The 17,323-nt window shown below is 42.8% G+C and overlaps 1 long non-coding RNA gene and 2 gene segments (V, D, J or C); 1 reads left to right on the plus strand and 2 right to left on the minus strand.

Annotated features, from left to right (window-relative positions):
- The window catches only part of LOC105503813, a 908,479-nt gene that overhangs the window by 58,660 nt on the left and 832,496 nt on the right, over positions 1–17,323 (minus strand).
- Positions 1–17,323, minus strand: part of LOC105503812 — a 594,664-nt gene that overhangs the window by 23,238 nt on the left and 554,103 nt on the right.
- The window catches only part of LOC105503811, a 105,644-nt gene continuing 97,409 nt past the window's right edge, over positions 9,089–17,323 (plus strand). Inside the window, exons 1-2 of the long non-coding RNA XR_001000535.1 lie at positions 9,089–9,192; positions 10,713–10,830. This is a non-coding gene — a long non-coding RNA (uncharacterized LOC105503811). The remainder of the gene's footprint in view (positions 9,193–10,712; positions 10,831–17,323) is intronic.

Below are 17,323 nucleotides of genomic sequence, written 5' to 3' on the forward strand. Positions count from 1 at the left end.
TCCAAATAATTCCACTCTGCCGTGATGTCCTCTAGTTTCAAAACCCTTAGCAACTACCAACCACCAACAGCTTCTGGAAGCATGACTTGGAAAACGAACTTGTTATAGCTGACTTCCAGATAAAGTTTTCAAATATTTGGGGCTCTGGTTTAGAGCCTTCTGACTGTCCCTTGCTGGGTAGGACATTCTTATGCTGAATTGCTCTTAGTAGCAGTGGGATTTTCCCTGCGTGTGTTATGTTCTCACCTGGTGACAGTTCCCTGAACGGTTGTGGCTACTATAGCACCTGTGGGAGGCAGCAGACTGACCGTCACTGGGTCCCTCCAGGTCCCACGGCTCAGCTCTGCTGCAGTCTCACTTTGTAAGTCTGGAACTCTCTGAGCCCCCTGTCCTTAGATACAGAGTGAGGAGAGACCGTTTTTCTATCTTATCCAGAGAGAAGAAAAAGACTTTGATGTTTAAAGGTGCTTTATCCAAGCTAGCTGAGAGGTGCTTTGTAATGTAATTGTCACTATAAAAGTCTGACCTACCCAAATCCTCAATATTCATGCCTTTAATTTCTAATGCAGCAAAACATAAAAAAGATTATTCTAGGCAACTGAGTGATTAAGACAGAAAGGTTCCATACCTCCAGTTCTCGCTCTTGCAAGTGTGCTTTCTATTCTATTTTGTGTGGTTGTCTTTGATTACGAAGTGAACATATTCAACTTTTCCACAGCTTTTAATTGCAGGTGCAAAAGAATCTGTTTGCCCATGTTTCTCACATTCTTCTACCCTGTGTATATATATCCAGTATCTATCTAATCTATCTATCCATCTATCTATCTATCTATCTATCTATCTATCTATCTATCTATCTATCTATCTATCTATCATCTATCTATGTATCTGTCTATCTCAGAAATAGTTGTTTTTAACAGTTAATTCTGTGCCTCACCCGAATTGTCATTAACTAAATGCAGATGTGCTGCCACACTAATAAACTTCACTGGAAAAAAAGAAAAACTCAAACCCAGAGATTTCCAAGTTTAAACTTTCCCCCTGAGATCAGTGCTTAGTGTTCTATTTAGATAATCCTGCCCCGCCCAGAGCACTAGCTCTTGGCACCTTTCCAGATACCTTGCCATTTACAGAGAGAGACACAACACTGAATTAGTTTTGTAAAATTATACTGCCTGACATTCCGTCTGCCTGCCTCTCTAGGTCTCTTGGTTTGCTTGTCTCTTTGATATTCTATGTTTCTACCATTTCTCCCAAATACTTGCAGTACTCAAAGTTAAAACTATCACACAAGATAGAAGTGAGGATGCAGTATTCTGCCTGAATTCTCTTCACATGCCACATTAGCACTTGATGGCAGCAGCAAAAACAGAATTGTGAATCATATTTTCTAGTTTTGAATTAAATAGTCAGGACTGGAGTTCCCCCGGAAAGCTCAGATATTTGGTTGCCACCTGTCTCGACCAGTTCTGAACAGGACAGATGAAAATTCTGTAAGCCCACATGTCTACTATGACCCCCAGAATCTTATGCAGGCTGATTTCCTGACCAAGGATAAAGAACTTACTGGGTATAATGGTGAGTCTTGTTCCAGTCCCAAAGGTTAATTTCTCATTTCCAAAGTTAGATACACAGTGTTCTAAGTCATTACAAAAACCATCACTCTAAACTCTCCAAACTCTACTGCAAACCCCTGCCCCATTTCTTGCAAATCTCCTTCCTGCAATGCTTCCACAACATCAAAGGCACCAGTGACCCTTTCCTACCATTTCCTGCTGGACAACTGAGAGAAACCAGAATGAACGACTGTAATTAGGAGACGCTTGACATGTGCGATCTCTTTTGATTTTTCTGCCACATTTTTCTTCAGAGAGAAACAGAAATCCTCTTTCTCTCTCCATGTGGTATCTATCAGTGCATCCCCCAGGTCTAAATACAAGAGTGAGTGTGGACCCCCTGCCATCTTTCTCATCCCATATTCGGTTTTCTGTAAAGTCACCTCATTTCCCTTCTAGCCTCCTAGTCCCTCTCCTCTCAGTTGGGAATGTCCCTCCATTCTCTGCTCCTGAGGCTTGTGCCACAAAGGGCCCAGCTTCTCTGGTTGGCACAGATGTGGGGGTGACCTAGAGAGGCCAGCTGTCACTGCAAGTGACATCGCCTGCTCCCCTACTTCAGGAATGTTCAAGGAACATTCTCTGGGTTTGGTTTTTTTGTTTTCTTCCAATGAAGTTTATCAGTGTGGCAGCACATCTGCATTTAGTTAATGACAATTTGGGTGAGGCACAGAACTAACTGTTAAAAACAACTATTTCTGAGATAGATGATAGTTAGATAGATAGATAGATAATAGATAGATAGATAGATACTTCAAGGAATGAAATAAAGACCTGTCCAAGCATAAATCATTCTCGGGTGTGGGGGTGCCTCTTTACTCTGATCCAGATAAAGTTATACCTAGAAGCAGAGAAATAGAGTAGCAGACTTTGACAGCTGTTTCTGCAGTTTAAAGGGTTTGCTCAACACAATGGTGATGGAAAATTTTCTTTGACTTACTTGGAATGACTGTCAAACTTGTCCCTGTCCCAAAATACAACTGGTTACCGATGTTCCACTGTGATAGGAAGCTCAACAAAAACCAGGCAGAAGAGACAGCCAGAGCTTACACCTGGGGCCCCGCCAAGCGACGGACCAAAAGGCAGAGACCGGCAGGCAGGCAGGCATCTCCTTCCCCTGTGCAGGCGCAGGAGCAAGGGTATTACTGGGAAGGAGCTCCAGGGCTTAGAGCAGCTGTGACCATGTGCAGCTGGAGGGACTCATTCCTCCTGAGAGGGGATTAAAAGGAAGGCTAATGTGCATCTTGTGCGGCTTGCTGTCTAATTAAAGGTGTAGGTCCATTTGTTTTATGCTCGGGCATTTAAAAATTCTTTTTCTTTTAAGACTTAATTTCTCTCCTGATGATCATATGATTCTGAAGTGGATTTTAATCAGGACTCCTTATTACATCTTTGGACTTTATTTCTTTGTGAACCTTATGGAACAATTCATCTTCTCTAGATTAACCCCGTATAGGGCTCTGATCACCTTGCTTCTTTCTGATCTGCCTCATTTCACTAGCACCCCCATCATGCAATGTCCATTGCTTATTCCCCCACCTCTGTTTATCCCCCATGTGCGGTGAGAACGTGCTGACAGACCACAGGTTGTTTTTCAAATTGCCACGTTCAAGTCCCATGTTATCTATGCTACCTTTTAAGGACTAAACCTATATTTTCTATTATGTGACCTGTTTTTCTGATCAGAGTCAATGTATCTTGATTCTCTCAATTTTGTGTCCTCAGCCACCATGCCATCTGCAAAGCCATTTAAGCCCTAATGCATGATACCGTTAGCCCCACCGCACTCCACAGGCAGCATCCCAGGGAGACTTACTTGGAATGACTGATAAGCTTGTCCCTGGCCCAAACATCAGCTTGTTGTAGGAGGTTGTCACACAGCCATCCAGACCTTTACAATAACTGACAGGTGACTCTCAAAGATTTCAGAGCCCAGTCTTTCTTGATGCCATTTCAAAAGGCATCTCAGGTACCATTTGGCATTACCTATAGGATCTGTGAGTTGGAGCCACAGTGAGGCCAGATTCTGTTGGGAATGGTAGGAAACTTGCTAGGATTATATGCAATACATACTTCTTCACCTTTGTGTCATTACAATTTCTCACATGCTGCGGGTTTTAAAAAGCGTCATTGAACTCCCTGTCTCCTCCTCCCTTCTCTATTATTCCCCAATTCACACAACATCCCTATCTGCATCTCATTTCCGTCTCTAAGCCCTAGCTTGGTGACACCAGGTCCTCAGGCACCATTGATCTGCTTTCTCTGAGACAGCATATGCTCACCGGCTCGCGTGATTAAAGAAGTGGAAATGCCAGGCTCTCAGAGGCTGAGATCTGGGCTCCCAACTCCTTATCTCTGGTCAATATGTTGTTCTCATTTGTCTGCCTAATGAAGAGCTGACCTTTCTAAGTGGATGCATTTTGCTGAAATGACGACTGCCAGAGAGCTAACAACAAAGGCCGAGCTCTGAAGGCAGTTTTGGCCTTTCAGATCCCTTTGGCATATTTCAGTCAATAGGATCCTTAGCTCAAATGTCAGTCTCTTAATGTTGGCTCCCACACCACTGGGCCTGGAGAAACTCAACAGAAAATGGGCCATATTGGTCCAACCTGCACCCTGCTCATTAGAACCAGACTTCACTTGGAGGCATCTCACACATTCAAGATGATCACAACAACTCAATATTCAGCCTTGTAGTGGCACTGGCATATTTCAAATCCACACCCACCTGGCATGAATTTATGCTGCCACTGAGTGGAGCAGATACAGGTGGCAACGTCAGGTGGCCTCCTCCATGCACACTGAACTGGGATTGTACTATCTGCCTGACCAACTACGCCTGCCCAAAGGCAGCTACCCCAGAAATGTTGGGACTTGACTCATCCCTTTGGCATAAGAGGACACTGCCCTTGATAGCGATCCTAGGAAAACAGAGTGTTCTGTAATAGCAACTGGAGTGATGACACCCTTCTCTGACACCCACCTCCCATCTCAGTCTTATCAAGCTGCAGTGAAAAGCATATTCCTGCTTTTCAACTTTGTTTCCCTTTCTGTCTCTTATTCCTTTCATTTATCATTTCTGAGCACCCACGGGGCTCCAGATTCTCTTTAATCCATTTCCATTTGACTCCCTTAGAATCCCTACAGGAAAGAGCCAAAAGGCCTGAAACAGGGAAGGGAGCAAAAGCACATAAGGAACACTGTGAGTTTAGGTCTTTCCAGCTTGCTTGACTTCACGGTTAGTCGTGTCTCCTTTCCAAATATCAGCTTCTCATAGCTGTCACGCATCTCCCTGCTTCAGGGAGTTTTACAACGACTGACAGAAGGAACTTTATGAATCTTAAAAAACAGTCAAGTTTCTGTCTCTTCCCAGTGGGGTGCAGCGGCAAACACACCAAAGCCAAATCTTTCTATCTGCTCTAATTATCAGCCAGGATACAAGTTACCACGAGGAGAAAGGTATTAAGCCGTGTATCTGAAACTCTTTGGAATTAATTGTAATCCCTTGCCTGGTGGTTTCAGCGATAGGGAATGGACACAGTGGATGTTTATTTCTGTCTATCCTTTCTCTCCCCCTCTCTCTTTGTAGTTTTGCATCTATAGAAGCAAAAGGAGACAACAGACAGGAAACATAGAGGGATTTGAAATAAGACCTCAGATTCCCATTCAGTTTTCATTTTTTCCCTCTCCGCTTTCATTTAAAACCCATTCTGAACCAAATACCACATACCTATTCCAACCCTGCCCTCAATTTTCCTCTTTATTGTGGATGATGCTGGTGGAAATGGCCTCGGCTATACCAAGCATAATTTAAGATTGATGTAAGGAAGGACTTTCTGACAGGGAATGCCACTAAACATTAGAATAAGTTACTCGGGGGAGTCATTTGGAAAGGGTGACCTCCCCCTCAAAAAAGTTAGGGCATCACCTCCGTAGAAGACCCCGAAAGCAGGAAAGATTCTGACTTTCCAGGGTCAAGGTCAGCTGTACATGCAGCAGGGAGACAGACCTAACAACTCAGGGTCCAAAAGGAAATCTATGAATATTGAGATTAAAGAAGAGAAAGGACCTCAGAGGACACCATTTAACTTTAAGCAATATCTGGTTCTTTGAAACCTGACACTGGGCTGAAATTCCAGAATTTCCAGTATACTGCTGTGTCCTGTTACACTTACTTGGATAGACAGTCAAGATGGTCCCTTGTCCAAATGTCAGCTTTCCATAGTCAGCACCACCAGCATTAGCACTGCACTGGAGGCCTTTACAAGAACCCTAGGGGGACTTCTGAAGCTCACAGACTTCCTCTTCTTTTTATTCTGGGGAGAATGAACTCACCCAAAGGGGCCCAGCCCTGTGAGCTCAGTTTCTTCCCACTGAAGGTCGGAAGACCATTTCCACCTCTGGTCCTGGGACACTGACCTGCTGCGTCCCCCCAGGGCCGGCTTCCTGCCTCCCATCTCTCTCCATTTCCTCTAGTTTTTGTCTTGAGGCTTTACTGATTTCTCATGTTCAGCATCTCTCTTTCTAAAGGTCTAATTTCCATTTTACAGCATCATTTTCAGGACAATTTCTCTGATCAGTTTTCAAGACATGTCCTCCCCTCCCCTCGAGGTGTCACACACTTCTAATGACAATGAATTGATTACAAGGAGACAGGAGGAGAGTGTTCAGCTTTTTGGAGACTGACCAGAATTAGATGAGGTTTAGATTGCAGCCTCAAGAAACAGTATCTCCTGAGTTTCCCTTCATGCCCTAGCATAAGAAATAAAAATGATGGGCACATTTAACTGAGCTTTCACACAACTTAGCTTTTTTGTCAGTCTTGAATCTGGAGAAATGTAAGTAGTAGCTCACAGAAAAAAGTTTTTATCTGTGCCTTGTTATGGTGATTAACTATCCTGGGGATCATTCTGGGCTTAGCAAAGGAAGACCTTTGTCCTGGAAAACGCCTGAATCCCAGGAAATCCAGGACATCTGGTCACTCCACAGTCTCACCTGAGGTGTTCTGACCCCACAGAGCAGCCCAGTGGCCACAGTGGTAGGGTTAAGTGAGGTCTCTGTTGGAGGCAGGCTTTTGCACATTTACTTGGGGTTCCTGTAAATTTCATCCCTTGACCAAACAATGCTTCTGTTGCCAACAGACACAACCACAGGAATCCCGGGAGTCTCCCTGGCTATGTCTGGATGTCACAAAAAATGGGAAGAACAAAATCCAGGCAGTTTCATGATGAGGTGATGATCAAACCCTGTCCTCAAAGGGTATGAAAAACAAATACCTCTTGAATTTAGTTTTCTTAACTCAAATTTTTTTTGGACTGAATTTATGCTAGCCTCTTTAGTCATCTCTTCAAGCAACCACTTATTACAAAGGGTTAAAGTTTTAGCTTGCTTACTATCATGAAAAGGGTGAGAGAAAAGGCTATTATTTAGCTAAGAAGACGTATCCATTTTTTTAAGGACAGCAGTCAGGGAGTCAAACAACCCTTCCCATCTCTTCACTATTTCACAGTATTCACTGTCTAAAGAGCTTCCCATCCTCTCTTCAGCCTCCATAGGACATAAGCAAAACCAGATGCCTGCCCTCAGCTGAGGCCCTCAAGACAGGCACCAAAGTGTTGCTGTGGCAATAATCTCTGTGTTCCACTTACTGCAGAAAAACAGAATGTAATCATGGGTTCCTTGGACTCCAGCCTTACCATGTAGTTCCTGCAGCTAAAGAGTCCACTGCATGGAAAATCTGGCATACAATTACCATCCAGAGCTCTGGAAGAATGCTAGCCTTGCACAGATATTTTCTTTGCCTGGTAAGGCTGCCAAACTCCCTGACCTCATCAACATTTTAAAGGGTAGGAGTTGTTACAGTTCTCAGTCCCCTAAGAGGCGGACCAAGTGCTGAGAGGGACTCCCAGCTTCTCTGCATTCTGGAAAACCCACCACACAGCCCCTCCCTAGTGTGTTTCCGGTAAGAAACCAGAGAAAAAAGCCTACTGTCTGGTCCCTAGCCTTGGCTGCCCACCCTCTGAAAAGCGACTGAGTCCTTGAGTCTCCTGGGATGTTCATATGAATCCCCTCGAAGCTTTAATTTGATAAGACCTCAGTGGAGACTGCTGAACGCCTGGGATTCAATAACATCATATATTATTCATTGTTGCTGTTGCCACAGATGTGCTGATTTTGCCCCTGCTGAGCAAGGCACTTCTGCCCATGGGAACTTGACGGCTAACCACACTGCATGTTCTTCAGGCAGGGCCTATCCCAGAACATTCCAAGCTGTCTGCTAGCAAGTCTGCATTAACTCCCTCAGTGCTGCATACACGGTGTCACTGAATGCTTTACCACCCGCCACGCCACCAGAGCCAGTCTTTTTAAGAATTTTGCCTGGGCTGTGTTTTTCAAAGTGCCTCTCTCTAGTGGGCATCTCTTCTTAATCATAGAAAGCAGATCTGAGTAAGTAAAACCGGGGCATCTGGCCTTTACTCAATATCAGGGCACTTAGGAGACTGGCGCACTTTGACAAGTTTTTCCCGTTTTCATTTTATCTGAATTTTACAAGTTAGTCTTCTCCAGCTTAGTTTATAAGCACCACTTTCAGAAGTCCACCAGCAGCACAGATTTTCAAGAAGGGCTATTAGCAACCACAGTGCCTTATTTTTATATCTAACATTTAAAAACTTTCTAAGTACTCACACATTACCATTACGGAAGGGTGGGTGTATATTTGAAAGGAGAGAATGTGCTGCTCTATTCTCACGACTCAGAGGACGGATGAATTTTTCCCTTCTCAGGTGAACTGAGTGGAGGCTGAATCCATTATTTTGGTAACCAAGGAAAAAGTGGGGTTAAATGCTCTCTGCCTGAGTTAACCAGACAGCTCCACCCACAGGACCTCAGTTCCCAGACTGGGGATTGAGAACAGTTCTTTTCAGAGAGATAAAGTGAAGGTAAAAGAAGAAAAGGAGCCTGCTTATAGAATTTTCAGCATTAGTTAATGAAATTGCAGGGCCCCATTATTTCAGGCGATAAATTTAAGAGGAGTGTTAGCATCTAAGTCAGGACAATTTATATTTGGTCTACTGCATTTGCATAGTCACAATATGCTAATTTCCTCTTTATCTTTTTGGCAAACATTTCCTGACCCTTAGCTGGATCCCTCAGGATTCTGTATTCAGTTTTTCTCCTTGCACCAATAATCTTGTTTAAGATGGATGATAGGAATGTTTCGGGCTGAAAGTAATTTAGTCTTTGTACAGTGGAGTTCTAACCCCTCTGATGGGCACCATATTCCCCCAGCACAAACATTAGATTTGGAACCTAAGCTGGAATGTTTTGGAAGGACAAGTAATTTAAATCTCCCCTCAAACTTACTTGGATTCACGGTTAAGAGAGTTCCTTTTCCAAATGTCAGTTTATAGTTGCTACCTCCACTATTCTCACAGCCACAGAAGGCTTTACAGAAACCGGAACAGAAGCTGCTCTTTGCAGAAGGGTCCTGGGGGTCAATATGGTCTCGATTGCTCAACTCTTCATTAAACTACAGGTTTATAAGTTATTTAATAAGTTCAGAAGGCAGCTGCTGTAGGTGGGTGCTGGGGTTCCAGAGGGCAATGGAGCCCTGATATATATATATATATATGTATGTGTGTATATATATCTTTAAAGTTTTTAAACTTTAACTTTAATTTTTAAAAAATCATTTTCTTTGTGACTAAGCTGCCATCACGGTTCCAGTAATCCATTTCTTTCTTTTTTTTTTCTTTCCTAATTATCTTCCCCTGGCTGGTACTCAGATAGTTTTACTTTTTGCACTTGTTGGGGTAACTATTTCTCTGCTGTTTTTTTCATTGAAATTGCGTATCAACTCACTGGATTCTGATTTACTAGAAACTGATTGTAGAAGGGGAGCGAAGCAAGAGAGTTTTTACAGGGATGTGTTTAAAAGTGGAAATTTGAGGGCTTTCCTGTCTTTGCTGGTCTACTTCTCTATAAAGGACTATGCAAAATGAGTATATGTCCCTCAAGGAGAGCTTGCAGGACACGGTCAAGTAAGGAAAAGACTGTAGCCAGCTGCATGTAGTTTCACCCTGTCATACTTACTTGGGTTGATGGTCAGCCTGGTTCCTTGGCCAAATACCAGCTTCTGGGCTCCCTGAGTTACACCACAGCACAAGGCTTTACAGAAACTGCCAACGAGGGCCCACCTCTCCCCACTGAGGAAGACATCTGATCTGCCCTCCTAGCAGTCCAAGGCTGTGGCAGAGGATGGCCCGAATTTCACTAACCAGAGAAGTTTAAGACAGGGTCTCCCTGGGCTGCTCATTTTCTCCTTCACAAAACCTCCTTTAGCAGTTGTAGACATGGTCCAGATTTTTCAGTTTCTTTGCCAATCAAATATTTAACATCTTTGTTTTTGCTCCATAGAATTTTAACTGTTTTTTTTAAAAAACAAAACAAAACAAAACATTTCTTTCGGTTTTTACAGAGCTTTCCCTAAAAACAGCTGGATTAAAAGAATCTTTAAAGTCAGAGTCTACTAGGTCTCCCGAGTAAAGTTAATCTGGCTTCTTCCTTAAAATTTCTGGTTTGAATGCAAGGGCCTGCTCATCTGGGACCCAATTTGTCGTGCTAAGACAGGAAAGGTGAAAAGGCAATGCAGAAAATCCAGGGGAAACCTGCGCCGTGAGATCTTCTTGTCCCTCCACACTTACTTGGATTTATTTTTGTGCTCATTCCCTTCCCGCAACAGGAGCATTACCAACACTTGTCACTAACAGGGAGCCATCCTCAAAATCGGTTCTAGAGACTCCTACCCACAGGAACTTCAGTGTTGAAACAGACATGCTTTCTTCCTCTGCTCAGGGAAATTTGACTGAAAATCATTTCTAATGTTGCCAAATGGAAAGGATTAGGAGAAAATCTGTTTGCCTCTGTTCTCCTTCCTCCTCCCCCTTCATCTTCAATAGTTTTAAACTATTTATAGAAACATCCCTTTAGGGTTAGAGAAGTGTGGCAAATTTCTAATCTCTTCATCTTTTTTCTTGCTATCTATTTACTGCAGTCATGTATTTACAATCTAAATTTACATTTCATTTCCATTTGCAGGAGCTTCTAATGCACTTTTCTATTACTTCCAGAACACTGCGTAAAATAATAAACTCTGCACAAATAAACCAAATCACAAGAAGCGTTCAGGTCTGGAGGCTGGCATTTCTCAAGACAGGTATGGGGCAAAAAACTTATTACTCTTCCAGGCAAGACTAAGATAGGGGCAGTCCATTCAATTGAGCAACTAGGCTTGCAGGGTGGACGTGCTATGTCTAAATAACTATCTATTGAGCCTTGCTCCTTGGGATTAATTTGGATTTTCTTTTTAATCTAGACCCCAAATACCAGCTTCCCATCTTTTAGCTCTTAGAATCTCTCTGACAGGGAAAGCTTAAGTTAAATCTAAATCTCATGGGGTTTTTGAATCTCAACCAATATTTCATTTCAGTACACATCACAAATAGAGGAACCAAAAGAAGGATGAATATAACACCTTTGGGAGAGAATTTATAACAGTTCTTTGGGAAAGATGGAAATTACATATAAAAGTAGAATTGTGTGTGCTTTTCCTGATCATCACTTTTAGTATCTGCAGGACTCTAAATGTCCAATCCAGTTTGGAAATAGAGCAACTGACTCACCTGCTCTTTAGACCCTTGTTAGCCGGTGAACACACAGGTTAGACTGGAAATGCTTTTCTCTCTTATGCTGTTTTAGGCATAAGAAACTTTAGGAAGGTAGCATGGAGCTCACATAATACATACTAGGACATTCTGATTCTAACTTTTCTAATGGGGATAACAATTTGGTCATGAAAGTAGTTTTATTTTGAAATACTCATTGAATAGTTGGTATCTTTTGGGAATTATGAGCAAAAGTTAAACCCCAAACAATTGTTTGAAACGAACTTCCATTATCATAGAAAACAGAGATTCCCTCATGGAACAAAATTTCAACTACATTAAAGTTAATTGAAATCAGGTTTGTTTTGAGAATGGCAGAGCAATACTTAAAATATCCCCCTGAGTATTGCATTTGGATTAGGGAATCCTTCTCTCACACTTCCAAGCTTAGTTGCCACCTTTTCAACAAGGGACACAGAAGTGAGTGGGTATCAAAAGGGGCTTCTCTAATGCAGAAAGCTCAGACAAGGCGGAGATGAAAATGTTCCATGAGGACCCAATTAGAAATGCAGCAGTTAACAGCATCCTGGGGCATGTTTTCAGAAGTTCATGGTCTTTCTGACTAATTTGAATATTTGCTTTCAATCTTACCTTTTCCCTAAATATCAGCTTGTAGTCAGTGTCAGTACCAGAAAATCTTACAAGGCTTTACCCAATTTAGCTTGGCTCCAAGGTTTTGAGTTATGGGGATTAGACAATTCTTTTCCTAATTGCACCAACATGGAAGCTTTGGGAAGACAAGTCAGCTGACACGGAGTGCTGACTCAGTTGTTTAATCAGCAGGCTACATCTCACTATTTCCTTTTGGATTAGTTTGCATTGCATACTCCCAGCCATTGGTATGTATTTTAGTCTAATCTGTCCTTACATTGTCCTTTCTAAATGCTTTCTGCCCCTACACACTGAAACTTCAATTCAGATTCCATTTGTCAGACACATATCTCCAACATTAACAAAAACACACTTAACATTCCCAAGTACTTAAAGGTGTTAAAGAAACAGTCCTGAAAGGGCTGCAGTCAGGGGCTGCCCACATTGTCATTTTCTCCAGAAAGACCCATGGTGAAAGATGCTAATAACTGGGCCGGAGATTCAGTTATCTTTCACTGAATTTCTAAGGATGGTGGTTTATGTTTGGAAACAAATAACATTTATTAAAACATACCTGGTCTAACATTCAGAGTTACTCCTTTTCCAAATGTCAGCTTATTACTGCCTCCAGTATCACACAATGACACGAGGATCTACAAAAACTCAGTTGCCCAAACTCCCCTTGATATTTACTTAAGTGCTTACTTGTCATCCAAGAATCCCCCTGATAAAACCAGCTGTTTGTAGTATGGGACTGGTGGAAGAGTTTACGGACCACTGGGGGCCTTCCTTTCTCCTCACACTCATTGTCACCTTATTGGAAATGTACCAGCATCCCCTCACAGCACGCTTGCTGTGGTAAAATGGGAACAGGAACTGCCTCCCCTGTTCTACAGAGGAGGAAAATAGAGGCTCAGAGAGTTAATCAACTTCTCCTAGTACCTTGGAAAATCTCACCAATTATAATAAAGAATGAAGCTTTCAAACAGTCTCCTTTCAAACAGACTCCTTAACTCAGTGCTCCACTGGCACTGTCATTCTCAGCTATTAGTTAAAATAGCACGTGAGGGCAAACAGCAGAGACCTGGGTGCAGTCGGAATACACCAGCAGTTGTTTGCATTGGAGTCCATTAGTGGGACTGCTGTGGTTTGGACTCGGGTTATGAAACAGAATGGAAAATTTGGAAATCAGGGATCCAGGGAGAAATTTGGAAGGATTAGTTATTCATACTTACATGGGTTTACTGTCAGTTTCGTTCCCTTTCCAAAGACGAGCTTTTCAGATCCGCCCTGAGTTACACCCCCACAGACTGCTTTACAAATACTGCCAAGACCCTTCCACCAGGGGCGGGAGCCAGGGCTCCACCCACTCTCCCAGGGGAAGCATAAAATTATACAATTGTATTGCTATTCCTGAAAAGGGAGAGGACCTCTGCAACAAATGTGATTACTTTTTTACCTTACAGCCTGTTAGGTTGTTGTCTTATTAATTAAGTAATTAGTTAATCTAGCTGGTCAGTAGTTGCAGTTAATTTAAAAGATCTCAGGCTCTGGGGCAGCAGGCTTGAGTTTGAAACCCAGGACAAGTTTCCTAACTGCTGCACCTCAGTTTCCTCATTTGGAAAGTGGGGAAAACAATAACTGCTTGATGATGTAAGGATTAAGAATATATAACTGGGTCACAGTGGTCCTGTTGATCAACCCCTGGCTTTACTTGCTGAGAGCGCAGTTCTTTAGGGATTTTTTTTTTTTTGAGACGGAGTCTGGCTCTGTCGCCCAGGCTGGAGTGCAGTGGCCGGATCTCAGCTCACTGCAAGCTCCGCCTCCCGGGTTTATGCCATTCTCCTGGCTCAGCCTCCCCAGCAGCTGGGACTACAGGCGCCCCACACCTCGCCCGGCTAGTTTTTTTTTGTATTTTTTAGTAGAGGCGGGGTTTCACCGTGTTAGCCAGGATGGTCTCGATCTCCTGACCTCGTGATCCGCCCGTCTCGGCCTCCCAAAGTGCTGGGATTACAGGCTTGAGCCACCGCGCCCGGCCCCTTTAGGGATTATTTTAGCCACCTTAGAGACTACAGCATCAGGGACATTCCCTCCAGACATAATCCCCTCACTAAAAAGTTCTTAGTTCTGGAATCTGAGTGCCAAGAATTAAATTCCAGGTTCTCTTTCTTACTTCACCAGCTTGAACAAGTTATTCACATCTCTGTGCTTCTATAGAAATATAAAATATAAATATCTCTTCTCTAAAATGAGGATAATAATAGCACCTAACTCACAGACTGGGTATAAGGATTCAGTGTGATAAGAGAAAGATTGCAGCACACCAGCTAGCATATAGAAACCAATTAATAAATCATCATTATTGTTGTCCTCCCAAGAAGGCAAACACATCACCAACGTTCCTTTTTTCACAATGACCTAAAAATATGAAAGCCCCTGGGCACTTGTCTTCCTCTAACTGATAAACTAGCAGGGCGATGAGGGCTCAGAAGAGCCACCAAGCAGTTTGGTGAAGGGATTACGTGATTTTTGTGAGAGGTTAGAAAAAGCTGCATCCCACTGCACACGTGCACATCCATGAGCATTGTTTAGCCAGGCAGGACTTGAATGTGGCAGAGATGGGGCAAGAAGCCATATCTCGATTCATTGGCGTAAAATGGATACATTCAGGCAGAGGATTCAATGCTCCCCTCCACTTACCAAGATTCACTGTGAGCTGTGTTCCTTCCCCAAAGGTCAACCTAGAGCCACTGGTTTGTTAAACACTGTGCTGGGGGGTTTTGCAAAAACCTGCGGCGTCAGCTTAATGAACCCAGCTTTGCAGAGCTTCCCAAGAACTAGAATTTTTCTCCAACTACTAAGCTTCAGAGGAAGGATAAGTCATAGGATCTTTCTTTCCGGTAGCCTAGGGCTTCAGGCCTGAGAGATATGCCCAGAGATACGATTTTCACTTCAAGACACCAGAAGGCTCAACAAGCCAATTCTGTATACATATCCTACGGTCCAAAACAATCACATAGCTGATGCAATATATCATAGAATACAAACCCCACTGGGACAGAAATTAGCTATGCAGAACTTATCGGTAGTGTTTTGTGGTCATAATCACTGTCTGAAGACAAGACTAGCATTTTCATTTTGTTTTTTTCACCCTTCTCTCAGTCTGCAGATGACTGCACCTTTCCCCTAATACCAAGTTCAATTATTGCTCCACTTTAGCTTGCTTTTTCTTTCAACAGGCGCAGAGTAATTTTATCTCCCTTTGGAACTCAGGATTTCTTTTTGAGTTCATTAAGTCTTGGGTAAAGAATGTTTGGGATGCAAATGATGCTGCCTTGGCCAAGGACTATGATTTTTTTTCTCCCTTGGGTCTGGGCTGGAGAGAACTATGAGCTGTCTTGGCTTTGCCCTGGACCTTGATATCAGGTTCAGTGTGTGTGACCTTGAGCAAGTTCATTACCTCTCTGAGTTTCACTGTCTTCATTTGCAAAATTAAAGAGGTGGGTGAGGAGATCTTTAATTACTTTCTGAGCTGAGAGTCTTTGATTTGATTATTTGGACCTAATTTATCCAGAAATGCTGTGCAAATGTCCCTGCCCTCCCCACTCACCACCAGGGCATCTAATCTTCTTATTTCCTAAACAAAATAAAACAAACAAGCAAACAAAAGAAAAATAGTTCTCTACTTATTACATAGAGAAATAGAGTTTTCCAAGCCTACTATCTGATTTAACATTTGATCTTTTTAGAAGTTTGAAGTCTGAATTTTGCAATCAAATCCTCAGAGAGAAGTGTTCTTTCTTTGGAACTTCCAGATAATTCAAAAACCAAACCAAATAACCTGACACCTTTGGTTTAAAGATAGCACTTACTAAGCTTCACTCTCACTCGCGTCCTGTTCCAAATGTAAATTTCCTGTTTCCTTCCTTCCCACAGGAGCTGCTGCCTTTACACAAACTACAGACTCTTGCTTACCCATAGGAAAGGTGGTTTGATCTTTACAGCCTTTTCCCACCAGATAAGAGAATTCATTATCTGGCCAAGTGTTTCAGCCCTCTGATTGACAGGTGTTAGGTATAGAGGGGTTCCGCTAAAGTTACCTCTGAAGTTGAGGTACTCACCCAGGCTCACAGTTAACTCAGTCCCCTTCCCAAAGTTGAGCATCTCACTGTTCTTCACACAGTACCCAGGCCCTTTACCAAAAGCCCCTGTTAGTGCTGTGCTGCAACTTCCTCCTCTCAGACCCTGGTTGTATCTCTAGCATGATTAGGGGTGCAAGGGGGGCCAGCATCATGAACAGTCATCTGGGCTTGCACCTCTCTTACTCATACAGCACAGGATTCAAGCTGTGAGGACAGCAGGATGAATCATGTCAGGATGGTCCAAGGTTCTCTGGCTACACAAGGAACTCATGTCCTGAAAACCTAGCAGGCTGTCTTTTGTTGTCCACCCTGCTCTACAGATTTATAAGAAGATAATGGCCTGCTGGTTTACAGCTGGTTCTGACCTAGGGCAGGGAAGGAGACCCTGGTGGGCCACCAGGGTTGCCAGGCTCTCTTTTTCATCACTGGAAAGGCAAAAAGTACCACCTCTTTGTTGACTGCTGGGAGCCTAATTGCAGAAACATATAATTATTAAAATACTTTTCCCCTGTAGATTTTACAGATCAGCTTAAGAAAATACATAATTGGTGAGATAAACCTGCCCTACAAAATAATAAAATACATGCTAAAGCCAATCATAAAATAATATTTTGATTGCCCAGTGTTTTAGGTTACCCATGCCATTGTGCACATTTTCTTCTGAAGCTAAGCTGCTTACCCAGGGCCACTGTGGTTAACCATGTCCTGGTCCCAGAGGTAAATCTGTTGTCATTTTTCATCCCATCTCTGGCCCATTGACAACCCCCCAACTCCCTTAAGGCAACAATAAAGTTTCCTCAGAAACTGACTCAGATGATCTGTGGTAAAAACTGTAGGCTCTTAATAAATATTTGTTTAAATTGAATTGTATTAAACATTCATCTTTTGTTCCTATTTGTTAAGGCACATTAGAATCTCCCACTGATGATTTTCAGATAGAAAAAAAAAATTCTGTCAAATATTACTTGCTGAGTTTCATGATTCCTCTAGTGCTGGCTCCAAATGTCAGTTTCCTATTAACCCGGTACCCACAGGAGTGAGCACCTTTACAAAAACCAGAGGCGTCAGCATGGTTGAAAGGGATGTGGCATCAACTTTGTTGACAGAGACACCCCTCTGTTCCCCACAGGGGCCCCATTTTGCCTGGGAGAGGGCTGCCTTCCTTCTGTCTTTCAGAGCAGAGATAGGAGAGAGCAAGAGTGGATTTCAGGGATGAAGATAATAAATACGATAGCAAAATGTTATCACACTA

Source organism: Colobus angolensis, unplaced genomic scaffold, assembly GCF_000951035.1.
Source record: "Colobus angolensis palliatus isolate OR3802 unplaced genomic scaffold, Cang.pa_1.0 Scaffold88, whole genome shotgun sequence".
Lineage (NCBI taxonomy): Eukaryota > Metazoa > Chordata > Mammalia > Primates > Cercopithecidae > Colobus > Colobus angolensis.